Source organism: Haliotis cracherodii, unplaced genomic scaffold (genome assembly GCF_022045235.1).
Source record: "Haliotis cracherodii isolate W230 unplaced genomic scaffold, xgHalCrac1.p SCAF_3, whole genome shotgun sequence".
Lineage (NCBI taxonomy): Eukaryota > Metazoa > Mollusca > Gastropoda > Lepetellida > Haliotidae > Haliotis > Haliotis cracherodii.
This window is the reverse complement of record NW_027266286.1, coordinates 59549440-59563577: the sequence shown is the minus strand read 5'-3', so window position 1 is coordinate 59563577 and position 14138 is coordinate 59549440. Positions and strand designations below refer to the sequence as shown.

Genomic DNA, 14138 nt, shown 5'->3' with positions numbered 1-14138 from the left:
CGAAACAACTTCATATTTTATTAAGTATGTTTGAAAATGCTATTCTAATTAATGTTTCATAAATCTTAAGATCTTTCTTTTCTAAACGACAAGGCCCAAGGAGCTGTATCAACTTACCAAGTGATGTGTTTACTGTGCGGTAGCATGATCAGCATATCGTTAGTTGTTGCAAGTGCTGTAATTAAATTTGTTTGTTTGTTGTTTAACACCGCTCTCAGCAATATTCCACCTATATGACGGTGGTCTGTAAATAATCGAGTCTGGACCAGACAATCCAGTGATTGACATCATGAGCATCAATCCACACAACTGGTATACGATGACATGCATCAACCAAGTCAGTGAGTCTGACCACCCGATGCCATTAGTCGCCTCTTAAGACAAGCATAGTCACCAGTTACAGCAAGCACAGGTTGCTGAAGACCTATTCTTCCCTGGATCTTCACAGATCTTGCAGTGATTGAAACATACAAAATGAATAAATAATGACAACTAAAAGGTTTTATCCTCAGCCTGCTCTATCAGCACAAAATGGAAAAGTTAATTATGTCCATGACAAAAGGAACAATTATTGCCCCAAGAATTATTCATATAAACCTCAAGTAAGGTACAGATCATACCATCTTGTCATGAAGACCTTGCTGGGGGACCACAATGAGAACCCTGTCTGGGAATAACCAGGAAAGATCATACTAAGTATATGATTTCTACATGCACTGCTGACTCGTCTTTGAACCCTCTCAGAGACATCTGTAAATAACCTGTGGTAATCAGGCCCACTGCTGGACTGCTGCACTCACTGTGTTAAACCATCTTTGTGGAATGAAATAACTTAACAGATCTTTTTGTCCTCCTTGGAAACAAATTGACATGAAATGATGTGGTTTCACTTGTATAGGAAAAGGTAAAATTGCCGGATAAGATCAGGGAATCTACATAAGCGGCTTGGTGACTTGGTTGATTGTGTGTCATCGTACCCCTGGCAGTGTGGAATGTGCAGAGTGGTGGAAGGATTTTATTACCTGAATGGGTGTGTACACCATGAACTGAAGGTCATGGAGGTTACACGAACACTCTACTCGTAAAACCACATACATCCTTCCAGTGACATGTAACGAGCTATCATTCTATGTCCTCAAGTACGGAGACTTGTTTTCGGTGAACTGTGTGTTTGTAACAACCGCCATTGAATTCGGTGAGGAAATTCAATACGAATTGGTCAGTTATGACGTGATAAGCAGAGGTTGGTTGGTTGTTGGTTTGTTGTTTAACGCCGCACTCAGCAATTTTCCAGCTATATGACGGCGGTCTGTAAATAATCTAGTCTGGACCAGACAATCCAGTGATTGATATCATGAGCATCAATCCTTGCATTTGGGATCGATGACATGCATCAACCAAGTCAGCGAGCCTGACCACCCGATCCTGTTAGTCGCCTTTTACGACAAGCATAGTCACATTTTACAGCAAGCATGGGTTGCTGAAGACCTATTCTACCCCGGAATCTTCACAGGTGATAAGCAGAGGACATTTTACGCAACACCATACTGTCATGATGTCATCAAATGCTGACCGACTTATCTGGGATTTTACAAAACGGCGACAGGCCAGTCAACATGTATTGCAATAGATGGCACTATATGTTAACTGGCAATACTTTCCAGGACCGCAGACTTGAGGACCAGGATTAGGAGGAGACACATTCCTCACACTTGTCAGGATGTAATCTAAAGGGAAGGAATGTGAAGGGCAGCAGAGACACCCTGTGCTCAACACATCTGTTTCCCTCACTCTATTCCGTGCAACTGTCTACAAGATGAATGACTTTAATTAAAACATGTCTTCACTGGGAAGGGGACAGCATTAGCAACCTCTTTGTCCGTCCCTGTTGGTCTGTTAATAAGGTCATGTGTGACAGTGTGAAACGGTAGGTTAGACAACTGTAGCTAGGCATCTATTCCACTTACTGTGTAGATTATTTTCCAAGAACAGTGTGGTCAGTTCTTGAACAAATAATCCTAATATATAATGGATCTCATAAATATAAATTTAATACATCAAGAAAAGTCTAAACCGTCTGCCGGGGGCACGGGTGGCCCAGTCATCTCAGGCGCCGTGATTCGCTGTGCAGAGTTGCGTCCCTTGGGCACGCCAGAAACCTATGATTGTGGGTTCGAATCCCGGTTCGCCCCGATTATCCCTGACCTAGGTTTGTCATGCTCGTGGGTTTCACCGAAGTGGTAAACGTCTGAGACCTGCATCACTTCGGGCTTTCCTCCCACATTAAGCTGACACACTGTGATATAACTGGAATACTGTTAAAAGCGGCGTTAAACCCAACTCACTCGCTCACTCAACCGTCTGCCAAAAGAGATTCCACTGGTGGCAAAAGACAAAACAGCAGTGAAAACTATGTGAATGGATCACTGAATTTCAGCGATGACACCAGGTGCTCATGATAAGGGCAGCCCCTCCCCACCACCACACAACGTGCATAAAACAGCAAGTGTCTACCAATAAGTGCTTGAAATAATAATGTAAATATATTTGTTTGCTTGTTTGTTGTTTAACGCCGCACTCAGCCATATTCCAGCTATATGACTGTCTGTAAATGATAGAGGCTAGACCAGACAATCCAGTGATTCACATCATGAGCATCAATCCTAGCAATTGAGATACGTATGATGACGTGTGTCAACCAAGTCAGCAAGCCTGACCTCCCGATCCCATTAGTCGCCTCTTACAACAAACATAGTCACCAATTACGGCAAGTATGGGTTGCTGAAGACCTATTCTACCCCGGATCTTCACGGGTCTGTACATATATAGTGGATCCCATTAGAAATCTTTTAACATGTTTTGTTACTAAAACATGTGGACATGAGTAGTGGTATAAATCAACAGTAGGGCATTTTGCATATGAAAAACAGCAAAGCATTTGTCAGTCTGTTAAGAAATGGACACGAAATATTGCTGATGGTGCCATAAAACAACATTCACACACACTTATTCAGTGTGGGACACTGCATCTGGAGGACAACACAACATATTGAAATAGCAACACAAGCAGCACCAGGGGAAACGAACATGGCAGTATGTTCCTTCATGCATGCACACAAGCACCAACGCAAGCACCAAGCATGCACGCACGCACGCACACACACTCGTCCATTTTAGCTAGTTGTAAGAGGCGACTAATGGGACCGGGTGGTCAGGCTCGCTGACTTGGTTGGTTCAGGTCATTGTATCCCAATTGCAGAGATTGATGCTCATGATGTCAATCACTGGATTGTCTGGTCCAGATTTACAGACCAGTGTCATATATCCGGAATATTGCTGACTGCAGCGTTAAACAACAAACTAACAAACCTTATCAGAATGTGACATCTTCCTCACTTCGGGCTTTCCTCCCACATTAAGCTGACACACAGTGATATAACTGGAATACAGTCCAAAGCGGCAATAGACCCGTGAAGATCCGGGGTAGACTAGGCCTTCAGCAACCAAAGCTTGACGTAAAAAGCGACTGTGCTTGTCGTAATTGCAGAGATTGATGCACATAATATCAAGCACTGGATTTTCTGGTCCAGACTTGATTATTTACAGACCGCTGTCATACAGCTGGAATATTGCTTTGTGCGGCGTTAAACAACAAACCAACCAAACCAATCAAAGTAGCATTAAACCCAACTCACTCACTCACTCTTATCAGAATGCTTGCAGTTGCATGCAAACCTTTTGCTTATAAATCACCTTCTCAGTTGTACCCCACAAGTCTAAATTCATTATTAGTTTTTGTTGTGCACCATTTTAAAGAATAAAAGAAGTTGCTATCCATGAAAAAAAGTGTCATGCATTCACCTTTAAAATATTATGGCAGAATACATACACAAGTAAACATACATTGTTGAGCCGTAATCGTATTTCTGTCCATATCACAGTTTGTCACCCAGCTATATACAAGGGCACAAATGTCATCAAGGTCAGCAAAAACTGCTGTCTAAGCAGTTTCAAACCTTCCAGAGAAGACAAATGCAGAAACTATGTTTTTCATTTTTTCCAAGTTTGATTGAAACTTTATTTGTTTGTTTTCCTCACTTTTGAGTAGATAGTTGATCATTATAGCAGTGTATTGACTCGTGCTACTTACTTGACAACTACTGCTTTTTGTCAGCGTGTGGTGGACATCCTGCGGGACTGTTTACGAAGACAATATCATTAGCGTAGGATTGATGGGTAATGGGAGTGAGTTGACTCGGCGTCTTCACCCACAGCACCTAACACCCGATGTGATTTGCAGTCCAACACCGCTAACGTTTATCGATGTAGCAAGGATAGTGATCAATGCATGTTATGACTCCATTGGGATTATCCTTAATCCCTATCATCAGGATAAGCTGTTAGGGAAGCGTAATTGATTCTACAAGACTTTACCAGGTCATCCTGGATGTCTAGTGGTCGGCAAGATGTGTACGTTAATGACATGATGGTCACAGATTGTTTACTAACGTCAAGTGAGTGGTAAGTGGCCATCCGATGGGAAATATCGGCTAACCGGCATCTTGTGGCTACTTGTCCATCGGGGATCAGCTCTCAAACCTTAATGTATCACTGAAGTATGATATTGTCGCCCCGGCTGAGTTAATTGCCTTACACAACCAAACTACAATCTTGTACCTGTTTGTTTAGATGCTTTTTCATAATCTTTAATTTTTTTACAGATCAAAGTTTGAAGACAATAGTTTTAGAAAAGGAATTTATTCCTTATTTAAGAATTGGCTTCAATATTCTTTGCACTAACTGAGGTATAAACGTTAAAAACAGTGTGCATTCTGTATAAAGCCGCATTGCGGATATTTGCAAAGTGTACACTCAGGTTTTACGTCAACAATATTAAATTAACTTCCCAGACAGCTTATTTAAATCATTGACACACAAAAAAATGTAGACAACAGCTGTACGAAATCTGTGACATCTTTCAGCCCATTAATGCAACACAAGCCCTGCCATTATATCAGCCAATCAGGAAACAGTTGTCTACTATATATCGTGGCCTAATGTTTGTTTTGTTTATGGAAACATAAACGCAAAAAAACAAATTGTTGGGCAAGCCAATTATATGCCATGGAATCTGTTTCAGTTTATTTGTTATGAAAATATACCCCAATGGATGAAGTTCAACTGCTCAATCCACTGTAATCTCATTTTTCTGCTTACATGAGCACATGTCCCATGTGGAGCATTCTCTTAGAAAATATCTCTGAATTGTCCATAACTGAAGTCCTATAAACATGGAATAGCATTATTTATTCTATATTTTATCCAAAAAATGATCAGTTGTCTGGTATGCATATCATAAGGTGAACCTCCATGCAGAACAGTAGACAACACCAAGCCTAGCCTTGCTCCAAGGCAATACTGAATGATTAGTCCATGGATGTGTAGTAATTCTCGATCTCCTTACATCATGGCGTATGTCAAAGGACGCCATTTTCTCATAGGGACAAGTTGTTCTTATTATTTATATAATCTAGAATTTATGATGTAAACTAATAATTTTTGCCTTAGAGACTTGTGCAAGTCTACACCAAGTCCTGTATTTCAAATAACCTGGTTAAAGGTTTAATCAGTTTTCAACTCATACTGGAAAAGTAATTACACTTGTTTAGCCGCTGGCATTCTGACAGCAGATTTCAGCTGTTTGATTCCCCAGGAATCCCATTGCATGTCCCTGCACTTCGCAGACCAATAGATTCCCTGCAAGGCCGTATTCATCAGTTCATCTGCATCACCCCCATATTATCTGGTAGTGTATATTACCTATAACAGCCTGCCATTAACTGAACAGCATCACATATGCACTAAGCAGGGGTCCTATGAGAAATTATCTTATTTCTGGTTTTCTATATATCTATTAAGAATATTTTTCAAGTTAGGAAGACATTGATGGGTTATATATGTATTTTGCAGTGTTTTTTGGTAGTTTGGATGACAGCTAACTGTCTGTATATGTTAAAGTGCCATCATTTAATGTCATGTCTCACCACGGGTCACAGTATATGGGCCTGTATCTCGAGCTGTAAAATTGCAGAATAATCCACATATCAATCAATGCCCATTTCCACTGCTTGTTACCTGCAGCTTGGATTCTATATCAGTGCATTATTAATTGTGCATTACTGTACTGTTACTGTATTTAATTATTATCCATACAGGAATAAATGTTTAAATTAATAATTTGATTAATGTGTCTTAAGATGATTACATGGATTTATACACTCCTGCTCAGTGGCTGATATTTGGTTCCAAGTCTGCAGCAAATGTTAGCACAAATTCCCAAATTGGAATTAAGTAATGATATGATGGGGTTGCGATACGATATGTATCCCAATACTAAGGGTACGATACGATTTGTATCATGATACATTAATTTTATTTTATAAGGTTGGTATTCTTTCATTTCGCAGGTTAATCACAACCCCGAATCTAAATGGCATTTTGTGTTCATAGCTTTTGGCCATGGGAGCCGTGCCAATTTACACTTGTCAGAGGGGTACACAAAGTATGTGATCTAGACTACCAGTTGTCAGACTTTCAGTTTGTGAAAGCCTCGATGGCTGAGTTGGTTCGATCGCTTTTTGTTTCTAAATTTCAGAGATCAAAGTTAGAATATTGAAGGACGGAAACCTACATGCTAGAGGGTCTTGTGAATGTTATGCTGTTATACTACATATAGCTAACCAGGAAATACTAGAGAATCTGTGTAAGCTTGTTGTTGAGCAGTTTCTGGTATTATACATATGTTTTTACAGCTAAATATCTTGTAATGATAATGTATTGTTTGTAACACAATACACGGTTCGTTAATCAATGTATTGTATCTTGGGCATCGTATCACGATACAATACTGTATCACTGTATCGTTACACAACTAGAGTGAGTGAGTATGGTTTTACGCCGCTTTTAGCAATATTCCAGCAATATCACGGTGTTAGACACCAAAAATGGGCTTCACACTTTGTACCCATGTTGGGAATCGAACGTGGGTCTTCGGCGTGATGAGCGAACGCTTTAACCACGAGGCTACCCAGCCGCCCCTTACACAACTAGAAGTTAGAATGCACGCTGAACCAGGTGTAAGGGTATGGTAAGTTTTGCTGATTTCACAAAAGGGAGTGTTAGAGGAGACAGCATCACAGCAAGAGCAATCATCATGTTTGTTTAGGGCTAACTGAGACAAGATAGGATTCTTTTCCTTCCACAGAGTAGGGATTTAATGTGTTACATGATTCTTTTTGCGAACACCTGGTGTCATCACTGATGTTCAGTTATCCGGAAAAAAACTCATATAATTTTCACCTCGTTTTACACCAATGGAATCTGTTTCCGGAGATAATCGAGACTGATAATTCTCTGGAGTTGATGATTTATATTCATAAACATGCAGTGTATGTTGCAACAGTGATAATGTGACCATGTTCAATTCCATCGTCTATATTTTTGGAACTTGTCAGGAAGCAAGAACAATTCTCTTCTAATACATTTTTTCTAGGACAATGTGCCAAGATGGATGCAAATAAAATATTATCAGACTGGATTTTATTTTTTTATGTAAAAAGTTAATTATGAGCAAATAAACCAGGGGTGATATTCATATTTAATATTGTAGTTAAATAGCTATATCAATAATGTCAACGGTCAATATGACATTATGTAGATAAATCATTATAAGGTAATTCAATTTTTTTTCAGATTTTTAATTTGAAAGATTTGTGAAAAAATTGCACCATATAGATTTTAACCTTGGAACAAATGTTCAGGTGAGCTACAGAGCCTAAAGGCTTTAATTATAACGTTCTGCAGCCATTATGATCAGTGTAGTAACAAGAGTACCTGTGGTTGGTAATGCGTTAATTACAGCAATTATTTGGTAGTGACAGAGACGTTGGGATAAAAGCATGCTAGAATCCACAGTAATTATCTGAGCTGGACCAGACCGTGCTCATGACATCAACTGATTCTCCAACAGCATGTCATCCAGTTGATGGTACAGTTTCTAAAAGATAAAACCAGCAAATGTCAAAGCTATAGGTGATGGGCCCCAGAGGAGACTCCCCAGCACATTATTGCTCTCAGTGTTCACGAGTGGCAGCCATTTTCAACTATTTTGATTACCGATTCGTCAGCATTCTGAGAACGTCATTCCTTTAGGTGTGAGGATGGTTTATGCTTATCACCAAGATTACTGTCATGGCCCATGGTGTAGTAAAATGGTTGAGAGATCAAATACACATTTATTTTATCATGATAGGGGCAAGATAGGGAGTGTGGGACCTGTAATTCATATACTGTGTTGTTTTTTAACAAACATTTGTGACAAGACATCGTCACTGTTAGAAATTTAAGTCACAGAGAATTTGTTTTACAATTAATATAAAAGAATTACAGTAAAAGAAAACCAAACTATTAAATTCCTAAGTCACAGAGAATTTGTTTTACAATTAATTTAAAAGAATTACCTGGCACAATAAAAAAAACAAAAAACTATTAAATTCCTAAGTCACAGAGAATTTGTTTTACAATTAATATAAAAGAATTACAGTAAAAGAAAACAAAACTATTAAATTCCTAAGTCACAGAGAATTTGTTTTGCAATTAATATAAAAGAATTACAGTAAACGAAAACCAAACTATTAAATTTCTAAGTCACAGAGAATTGGTTTTACAATTAATATAAAAGAATTACAGTAAAAGAAAACCAAACTATTAAATTTTTAAATCACAGAGAATTGGTTTTACAATTAATATAAAAGAATTACCCGGTACAATGAAAAAACAAAAAACTATTAAATTCCTAATGACTGACGTTTAAGGGACAAACTATGATACTTATATGGTCAGTTCAGGGAAAATTTCCTTTTTCATCTTCCAGTTTCTTGTAACTTGGCCTCACATATGGCTATTGTTTATTCATTACAGAGATTCTGTTAAATATTGAAAAAGTAACCTAGCATTGAGATTTAAATAACATGTATGTGCATAAGGAATAGAATTTAGGGATGTCAACTTCTTTATTATGTGGAACACAACCTTTCAGAGTGTATACTTACTCCTTCATCAGGTGAATGAACGATATGAGGCAGAGTGCATATAAGAACAATTAACAAAAGTAATAAGATAACAAAAGGTGGAAACTTAACAAGGGAAGCCAACAGAAAGTTGGCGCTGATTGGCGATTAGCAATAGACAATGGAAGCCATCACTTTACAGTCATATGTGCATGTCAAGTAAATTCCTTATGTTCAGCTAGAACATCCATCCACATGGAGAACACCTTTGTACATTCATACAACATTTGAGGCGAAGGGTCAAAAGAAATATTTACAGAAATTATGTATATTTATTTGTGTATTTGCTTCTTATGTACATACCATCTTCCATATTTTAATTAATATTCACACTACTATACACTGGAGAGCTCCATTAATGATCAGGCTCCATCCTACCATACACTGAAGGAGTGGAGGGCTCCATTCAACACAGACTCTGGAGATGTTCAGGCTCCACACTACCATACACTGAAGGAGTGGAGGACTCCATTCAACACAGACTCTGGAGGTGATCAGGCTCCACACTACCATACACTGAAGGAGTGGAGGGCTCCATTCAACACAGACTCTGGAGGTGATCAGGCTCCACACTACCATACACTGAAGAATGGAGGGCTCCATTCAACACACGCTGGAGGTGATCAGGCTCCACACTACCATACACTGAAGGAGTGGAGGGCTCCATTCAACACTCTCTGGAGGTGATCAGGCTCCACACTACCATATACTGAAGGAGTGGAGGGCTCCATTCAACACACGCTGGAGGTGATCAGGCTCCACACTACCATACACTGAAGGAGTGGAGGACTCCATTCAACACAGACTCTGGAGGTGATCAGGCTCCACACTACCATACACTGAAGGAGTGGAGGGCTCCATTCAACACAGACTCTGGAGGTGATCAGGCTCCACACTACCATACACTGAAGGAGTGGAGGGCTCCATTCAACACACGCTGGAGGTGATCAGGCTCCACACTACCATACACTGAAGGAGTGGAGGGCTCCATTCAACACTCTCTGGAGGTGATCAGGCTCCACACTACCATATACTGAAGGAGTGGAGAGCTCCATTCAACACACGCTGGAGGTGATCAGGCTCCACACTACCATACACTGAAGGAGTGGAGGGCTCCATTCAACACTCTCTGGAGCTGATCAGGCTCCACACTACCATACACTGAAGGAGTGGAGGGCTCCATTCAACACACGCTGGAGGTGATCAGGCTCCACACTACCATACACTGAAGGAGTGGAGGACTCCATTCAACACACGCTGGAGGTGATCAGGCTCCACTCTACCATACACTGAAGGAGTGGAGGGCTCCATTCAACACAGACTCTGGAAGTGATCAGGCTCCACACTACCATACACTGAAGGAATGGAGGGCTCCATTCAACACAGACTCTGGAGGTGATCAGGCTCCACACTACCATACACTGAAGGAGTGGAGGGCTCCATTCAACACATGCTGGAGGTGATCAGGCTCCACACTACCATACACTGAAGGAGTGGAGGGCTTGATTCAACACACGCTCTGGAGGTGATCAGGCTCCACACTACCATACACTGAAGGAGTGGAGGACTCCATTCAACACAGACTCTGGAAGTGATCAGGCTCCACACTACCATACACTGAAGGAGTGGAGGGCTCCATTCAACACAGACTCTGGAGGTGATCAGGCTCCACACTACCATACACTGAAGGAGTGGAGGGCTCCATTCAACACAGACTCTGGAGGTGATCAGGCTCCACACTACCATACACTGAAGGAGTGGAGGGCTCCATTCAACACACGCTGGAGGTGATCAGGCTCCACACTATCATACACTGAAGGAGTGGAGAGCTCCATTCAACACACGCTGGAGGTGATCAGGCTCCACACTACCATACACTGAAGGAGTGGAGGACTCCATTCAACACAGACTCTGGAGGTGATCAGGCTCCACACTACCATACACTGAAGGAGTGGAGGGCTCCATTCAACACTCTCTGGAGGTGTTCAGGCTCCACACTACCATACACTGAAGGAGTGGAGAGCTCCATTCAACACAGACTCTGGAGGTGATCAGGCTCCACACTACCATACACTGAAGGAGTGGAGGCTCCATTCAACACTCTCTGGAGGTGATCAGGCTCCACACTACCATACACTGAAGGAGTGGAGGGCTCCATTCAACACACGCTGGAGGTGATCAGGCTCCACACTACCATACACTGAAGGAGTGGAGGACTCAATTCAACACAGACTCTGGAAGTGATCAGGCTCCACACTACCATACACTGAAGGAATGGAGGGCTCCATTCAACACAGACTCTGGAGGTGATCAGGCTCCACACTACCATACACTGAAGGAGTGGAGGGCTCCATTCAACACAGACTCTGGAGGTGATCAGGCTCCACACTACCATACACTGAAGGAGTGGAGGGCTCCATTCAACACACGCTGGAGGTGATCAGGCTCCACACTACCATACACTGAAGGAGTGGAGAGCTCCATTCAACACACGCTGGAGGTGATCAGGCTCCACACTACCATACACTGAAGGAGTGGAGGGCTCCATTCAACACACGCTGGAGGTGATCAGGCTCCACACTACCATACACTGAAGGAGTGGAGGACTCCATTCAACACAGACTCTGGAAGTGATCAGGCTCCACACTACCATACACTGAAGGAGTGGAGGGCTCCATTCAACACAGACTTTGGAGGTGATCAGGCTCCACACTACCATACACTGAAGGAGTGGAGGGCTCCATTCAACACAGACTCTGGAGGTGATCAGGCTCCACACTACCATACACTGAAGGAGTGGAGGGCTCCATTCAACACACGCTGGAAGTGATCAGGCTCCACACTACCATAAACTGAAGGAGTGGAGAGCTCCATTCAACACACGCTGGAGGTGATCAGGCTCCACACTACCATACACTGAAGGAGTGGAGGGCTCCATTCAACACACGCTGGAAGTGATCAGGCTCCACACTACCATACACTGAAGGAGTGGAGAGCTCCATTCAACACAGACTCTGGAGGTGATCAGGCTCCACACTACCATACACTGAAGGTATGGAGGGCTCCATTCAACATTCTCTGGAGATGTTCAGGCTCCACACTACCATACACTGAAGGAGTGGAGAGCTCCATTCAACACAGAATCTGGAGCTGATCAGGCTCCACACTACCATACACTGGAGTGGAGGCTCCATTCAACACTCTCTGGAGGTGTTCAGGCTCCACACTACCATACACTGAAGGAGTGGAGGGCTCCATTCAACACAGACTCTGGAAGTGATCAGGCTCCACACTATCATACACTGAAGGAGTGGAGGGCTCCATTCAACACAGACTCTGGAGGTGATCAGGCTCCACACTACCATACACTGAAGGAGTGGAGGGCTCCATTCAACACAGACTCTGGAGGTGATCAGGCTCCACACTACCATACACTGAAGGAGTGGAGAGCTCCATTCAACACAGACTATGGAAGTGGCACACACAGCAATTCCAACGTTTGGAAATGATCATTACTATAAGGAGAATAATCATCTCTTTAGAGAATAAAACTGAGCAGCTTGGAGGAGTTCAGATTATCTGCCAAGTGTGATGGCTGTCTTTAATATGGCTTCTATTGCAACGCTTTGGAGTCTTACAATTTTGCAGTCAGCAAGCAATTTCAGATCAACTGCATTTTATGACTGAAATGATGTCAAGAATGCATTTATTTGAATCTTTTTTTTCCAAACCAAACTGGTGGGCAGTTCCAAACACTGATAACTAACTTTTGTTGCAAAATACCGATATGTGCTTTACAGATTTTTTAAACTTGTGTGGCAGTATGTAGTTAGGGCAGAAACCTGACAATCAATGCCTAAAGGACTGTAATGTAACATTCTGAGACATCGAGAGAGCTTGACATTTGAGCTTCATCCTCCTTGAACTGTGATGTCCTGCTCCTATGTTTTTGTCTGGATAATGTCAGGATGTCCAAGTAGTCCACAAGTAAACCTTGAAAGCTTCATTTCATTTTCTCCAAGGTGGACCAGTTAGATATGTCGCAGGATATCTGCCTCAAGCTGATCCCTTGTGTTCTTTGAGATAATGCAAAGTGCCAACAGAGTTCAGGGAATCAAATTGCATCTCATGCTGCAGTACATTTACAGCTGGTCCATGAATACCTGTGCAATACATTCCCTACATTTTTAGCCTGTATTTGAGATGAGGTGAAATGGGGTTTAATGTCACATTTAAGATTAGTGCACTTACATAACAACTAGTCCGGACTAATGCTGATTTTATAGTGTTAGCCCACTAAGATACCATGCTGCAGTTTAACATGAATACCCCACTCAGACACAGTATACTGACTCCGAGCCGACCAGTCCTTGTTTTATGCCCTGAAAGCTGAGCGCCAGACAGGGTAACAAAAAGTACCATCTTTTTACATCTTTTGGTATGACACGGTTTGGGAGGGAACTCCCGACCTTCTGCTCTCCGGGCAGACGCTCTACCACTAGACCACGGAGGCAGTCGACTCTGTATTTGAACCATGCACTCTAACAATATTTCAGAACAGGGGTCTATGGTGGAAGTGTAACAATTAACTGACCATCAATGCAATATCCATGTCCCAATTGTTACACATTAATGACTTGTAGAAATACATATAGTTTACATTAATAGTATCGATAGATGTAATAAAAGATAGACACAATTTTATGGATAACAACTTCTTTAATACAGTGAAAAGCTATGTTTCGGTATAGATCGGTATAGATCCTTATACCATTGTCAAACAAGTTGTCTTGCTTGACAACGGTATAAGGATCTATACCGAAACGTTGCTTTTCACAGTATTAAAGAAGTTGTTATCAATAAAATTGTGTCTATCTTGTCATCCGTCAACTTCTAAGTAATGCCTATCAAACAATTTAGTCTAATACCAGCCTATATAGTTGATCTAATATAGCTGGAATGTTGCTGAGTGCGACGTTAAACATCAAACAAAACAAAATCTAATACCAG

General features: G+C 41.5%; 1 protein-coding gene across 2 annotated transcripts in view; it reads left to right on the top strand.

Moving 5' to 3' along the window:
• LOC139473870 (potassium voltage-gated channel subfamily KQT member 1-like) overlaps positions 1–14138 on the top strand; it is a 147243-nt gene that overhangs the window by 58128 nt on the left and 74977 nt on the right. The window lies entirely within an intron of this gene.